The sequence below is a fragment of the Schistocerca americana genome, chromosome 1 (genome assembly GCF_021461395.2).
Source record: "Schistocerca americana isolate TAMUIC-IGC-003095 chromosome 1, iqSchAmer2.1, whole genome shotgun sequence".
Classification (NCBI taxonomy): domain Eukaryota; kingdom Metazoa; phylum Arthropoda; class Insecta; order Orthoptera; family Acrididae; genus Schistocerca; species Schistocerca americana.
In genome coordinates, this window is record NC_060119.1 from 349,184,703 (window position 1) to 349,190,702 (window position 6,000).

Genomic DNA, 6,000 nt, shown 5'->3' on the forward strand with positions numbered 1-6,000 from the left:
CTAGGTATTCGAATAACCTGAAACAGCTCGTGAATACCGAAAGTGGCACAATTGTGCTATTTTCCGCCAATTTATCAATCAGTTTAATTAATTAGTCAATTAAATGGTTCAAATGGCTCTGAGCACTATGGGACTTAACTGCTGAGGTCATCAGTGCCCTAGAACTTAGAACTACTTAAACCTAACTAAGGACATCACACACATCCATGCCCGAAGCTGGATTCGAACCTGCGACCGTAGCGGTCGCTCGGTTCCAGACTGTAGCGCCTAGAAACGCACGGCTAATTAGTCAATTAATTTGATATCAGAAGTGGTGCTGGGTTTCCAAAAGGATGGGGAAGGAGTGGGAATGACATGGAAAAACTCTTGACCAAACAATACATTAAGAATGGATTACCCCTAGAGGGCATAATCCTCTTAGTAGAAGAAGGGGTTAAAGACATGTCAATCAAAAGACAACAATAGGTTTTCCCCTAAATGTATACTTTCCCCTGAATGTAAGCTACTCTCACTAACAAATTGCATTGATTCCTACTTTGTCCCCCTACTATTGTAGGCTGGGCAGACTGGTAAAACATGACACGTGGCGAGCTGTGCCAGAACTAACATTTCACTTTAATACTCGGCAGAGTACAAGTGTGTCTGAACACACAGTGCATTGAACACTCCTAACGATGGACCTCCACAGCCAACGACCTATGCATGTGCCAATGCTGACACCACTACATTGGCAACTACATCCAAAATGGGCTGTGACCATTGGCACTAGGTTGCATGATCTGGTCAATCCCGACGCTTTCTTCACCATGCCGATGGGAGTGTGAACCCATCATCTTCCACAGGAACAGCTCCTTGCCACCTTTACTGTACGTTGGAGACAAGCTGGTGGCGGCTACATTATCCTCTGGGGAACATTCACATTGGCATCCACGGATCCAGTGTAGCTCCTGCAAGGCACAATGACAGTCAAGGAGTGTTGTACACTCGTTGAAGACCAGTACAGCCCTCCATGACGATCGTGTTTCCCGATGGCAATGGCCTTTTTCAACAAGATAATGCGCCATGTCACAAGCCCAGGAGTGTGGTCGAGTGGTTCGAGGAACACAGTGAGGAGCTACAGTTGATGTGCATGCACCATAACTCTCCAGATCTGAACCCAATCGAACACATCTGGGATGTGATTAAACGTGGTGTCAGATTCGGAACGCCACTCCCCGGAATTTACGAGAATTAGGTGACTTGTGTGTGCAGATGTGATGCCAAATACCTCCAGGCACCGTCCAAGGCCTCGTTGCTTCCATGCTACGACTTGTTGCCATAGTTATCCTAACTAAATATTGACATACCGGCTGTTAGGTAGGTGGTCATAATGTTCTGGATCATCAGTGTACGCGTAATGCCTAATGCCTTACGCCTGACGCCTAACGCCAGACACTTGACGCCTGATCCAAGACATTCTTTGTAAGCACACCATTGTATGAACATTTAACGTTGCTATAAATGTTAAACAACTGGCACGAAACGCATTAAAGAGTTATATATCATAAGGACATCATGATTTCTTTCTGCGTAAACACACCCACCTCGCTGTAACTATTTCTGATTTACATTGTCCAAATAGCACCATGCCCCATTTTAAGATATGTAAGTAAACACTAGAGTGTAGAGTTTAAATGAGTAACAAGTAGCACAGTGTAATATTTATACATAAATACATCGACAACACACAATAAAACAAGCAGCGCAGCAGGATAATTTAGTTAAACATTAAAACAATAAAATGCAGATGCTTGCTGGCTGATGGATAATATACATTGAAGCACCAAAGAAACTGGTATAGGCATGCGCATTCAAATACGGAGATACACTCCTGGAAATTGAAATAAGAACACCGTGAATTCATTGTCCCAGGAAGGGGAAACTTTATTGACACATTCCTGGGGTCAGATACATCACATGATCACACTGACAGAACCACAGGCACATAGACACAGGCAACAGAGCATGCACAATGTCGGCACTAGTACAGTGTATATCCACCTTTCGCAGCAATGCAGGCTGCTATTCTCCCATGGAGACGATCGTAGAGATGCTGGATGTAGTCCTGTGGAACGGCTTGCCATGCCATTTCCACCTGGCGCCTCAGTTGGACCAGCGTTCGTGCTGGACGTGCAGACCGCGTGAGACGACGCTTCATACAGTCCCAAACATGCTCAATGGGGGACAGATCCGGAGATCTTGCTGGCCAGGGTAGTTGACTTACACCTTCTAGAGCACGTTGGGTGGCACAGAATACATGCGGACGTGCATTGTCCTGTTGGAACAGCAAGTTCCCTTGCCGGTCTAGGAATGGTAGAACGATGGGTTCGATGACGGTTTGGATGTACCGTGCACTATTCAGTGTCCCCTCGACGATCACCAGTGGTGTACGGGCAGTGTAGGAGATCGCTCCCCACACCATGATGCCGGGTGTTGGCCCTGTGTGCCTCGGTCGTATGCAGTCCTGATTGTAGCGCTCACCTGCACGGCGCCAAACACGCATACGACCATCATTGGCACCAAGGCAGAAGCGACTCTCATCGCTGAAGACGACACGTCTCCATTCGTCCCTCCATTCACGCCTGTCGCGACACCACTGGAGGCGGGCTGCACGATGTTGGGGCGTGAGCGGAAGACGGCCTAACGGTGTGCGGGACCATAGCCCAGCTTCATGGAGACGGTTGCGAATGGTCCTCGCCGATACCCCAGGAGCAACAGTGTCCCTAATTTGCTGGGAAGTGGCGGTGCGGTCCCCTACGGCACTGCGTAGGATCCTACGGTCTTGGTGTGCATCCGTGCGTCGCTGCGGTCCGGTCCCAGGTCGACGGGTACGTGCACCTTCCGCCGACCACTGGCGACAACATCGATGTACTGTGGAGACCTCACGCCCCACGTGTTGAGCAATTCGGCGGTACGTCCACCCGGCCTCCCGCATGCCCACTATACGCCCTCGCTCAAAGTCCGTCAACTGCACATACGGTTCACGTCCACGCTGTCGCGGCATGCTACCAGTGTTAAAGACTGCGATGGAGCTCCGTATGCCACGGCAAACTGGCTGACACTGGAGGCGGCAGTGCACAAATGCTGCGCAGCTAGCGCCATTCGACGGCCAACACCGCGGTTCCTGGTGTGTCCGCTGTGCCGTGCGTGTGATCATTGCTTGTACAGCCCTCTCGCAGTGTCCGGAGCAAGTATGGTGGGTCTGACACACCGGTGTCAATGTGTTCTTTTTTCCATTTCCAGGAGTGTATGTAACCAGGCAGAATACAGCACTGCGGACGGCAACACCTATATATGACATCAAGTGTCTGGCGCAGTTGTTAGATCGGTTACTGCTGCTACAATGGTAGATTATCAAGATTTAAGTGAGTTTGAATGTGTTGTCGTCAGTGCATGAGCGGCGGGACACAGCATCTCCGAGGTATCGATGAAATGGGGATTTTCCGCTGCAACCATTTCACAAGTGCACTGTATCAGAAATCTAGTAAAGCATCAAATCTCCGACATCGCTACAGTCGGAAAAAGATCCTGCAAGAACAGGACCAACAACGACTGACGACAATCGTTCAACGTCACAGAAGTGCAACCCTTCCGCAAATTGCTGCAGATTTCAATGCTGGGCCATTAACAAGTGTCAAAGTGCGAACCATTCGTCGAAACATCATCGATATGGGCTTTCGGAGCCGAAGGCCCAGTCGTGTATCCTTGATATAAAGCTTTACACCTCACCTGGGCCCGTCTACACCAGCATTGGGGCCAGCCGGGGTGGCCGAGGGGTTCTAAGCGCTACAGTTTGGAGCCGCGCGACCGCTACGGTCGCAGGTTCGAATCCTGCCTCGGGCATGGATGTGTGTGATGGCCTTAGGTTAGTTAGGTTTAAGCAGTTCTAAGTTCTAGGGGACTGATGACTTCAGAAGCTAAGTCCCATAGTGCTCAGAGCCATTTTTGAACTAGCATTGGGCTGTTGATGACTGGAAACATGTTGCCTGGTCGGACGAGTCTCATGTCAGATTGTATCGCGCGGATGAACGTGTACGGGTACGAAGACAATCTCATGAATCCGTGGACTCTGCGTATCAGCGGGGGCTGTTAAAGCTGGTGGAGGCTCTGTAATGGTGTGAGGCGTGAGTGGTATAGGATCCCTGATACGTCTAGATACAACTCTGACAGGTGACACGTACATAAGCATGCTGTCAGATCAATCGATTCATGTCTGTTGTGCATTCTGACGCACCTGGGCAATTCCAGAAGGACCATGCGTCGCCCCACACGTTCAGAATTGCTACAGAGTGGCTCCAGGAACACTCTTCTGAGTTTAAACACGTCCGCTTGCCACCAAACTCCCCAGACTTATCTGGGATGCCCTGAAACGTGCCGTTCAGAAGAAATCTGCACCACTCGTACTCTTATAGATTTGTGGACTGCCCTTCGGGATTCAATTCCCTGCAGCACTACTTCAGACATCAGTCGAGCCCGTGACATGTCGTTGTTGCAACACTTCTGCTTGCTCGTGGTGGCCCTACACGACATACGGCCGGTGTACCAGTTTCTTTGGCTCTTCAGTTTATTTAACAGTCGACACTTGCGTAGAATAGGGGTCATTTCATGTCAACTCAAGTAGGCCTCCATGCTCGACTGTCACTGATTCGTTCAAACTGTACAGGAGCATTCACACATGTCCCTAATGAACACTGGTAAAGTTTAAAGTTATTCGATGTAATACTGGACGAGCTGTTATATCTCCGGCAATATTTTGTTGTAATAGATAAAATTTGGTCCTCTTGTACAACATTATGCGTCCTCTAAGAATAACAATGAGCAGGATTTTACGAGTCATATTCAGCCAGAAAAGTTTAGACAAAATTGGCCGAAAAAGTCGGTGCTAGAAAATATTTCGAAGTTTAGGTTCTTATATAGGCTCGACGAACGTGAATCTTGCCGTATAGTAACCTATCAACACAAGAGTCTCAAATGTAAAGTTTCATTTCTGTGCCACTTTCCAATACTGAATAAATTAAGCTCAAAATTAAAGATTTTGTAAAAAGGTAAAAATGAGGTATTTTGGACATGATTTTTCAAAAAACTGTATTCCGTAAAACTTTCCCAACTGGGCTCATTAGAAAGACTATAGTTTTTACCGCTAAGAAAGTGCAATTGATTGTCCAGCGCGAGCTAACAGTGCTAGATAATCTGAATCAAAGTTGGGCGCGAAAATCGCGACACGAAAAGAAATGTTAACTACGGATTCTTGTATCTCGTAGAGTAAGCTAATGGTGAACATTAAACTTAATACGCAGTAGGTCGGTAGCACAAGGATGTGAAATACAAAATTTCATTCACCTACCATTTTCTAATAATCTACAAAGTTATAGAAAAGATGATTTTTGTGAAAAGGTGAAAATAGGGTATATTCTATACATCTTTTACAAATATAGTTTTCTACTAAGCCTTCAAAATCAATCTCATTCGAAACAACGTGTCTAAATACCCCCTCCACCGCTCCCCCAGAAAAGCGGGTTTAATTTCTAATCAGGGCTGATAATGCTACTTAAATTGAAGCTACGTATACGGCAAAATAGCACTGCAAATAAAGTTTTAACTTTGGCTTCCTACATCCCGTTGATTAAAGGCATGATAAACATGAAACTTTGGACACAACAACTTAGTAAACTAAGGTTTTCCAGCACAAAATATTGTTCACGTACCATTATCTAAAGTTCTACAAAATCAGTTCAAAACTGATTTTGCTAAAAATTGCATAAGTAGATCACATTCGGTTTGCTTTTAGAAAATCTGTTTCCCATAATTGATTCCAAAGAGTTGGATATGCGCAATATGTTACATTTATTTACAATCAGGATCAACTGCCAAGCCATTCTCCAAATTGATACAGTCTGCTCGTGTTGTTACTTTCTTACAGACAACCGTATCATCTGCAAACAGTCTTGAACAGTTTCTGAC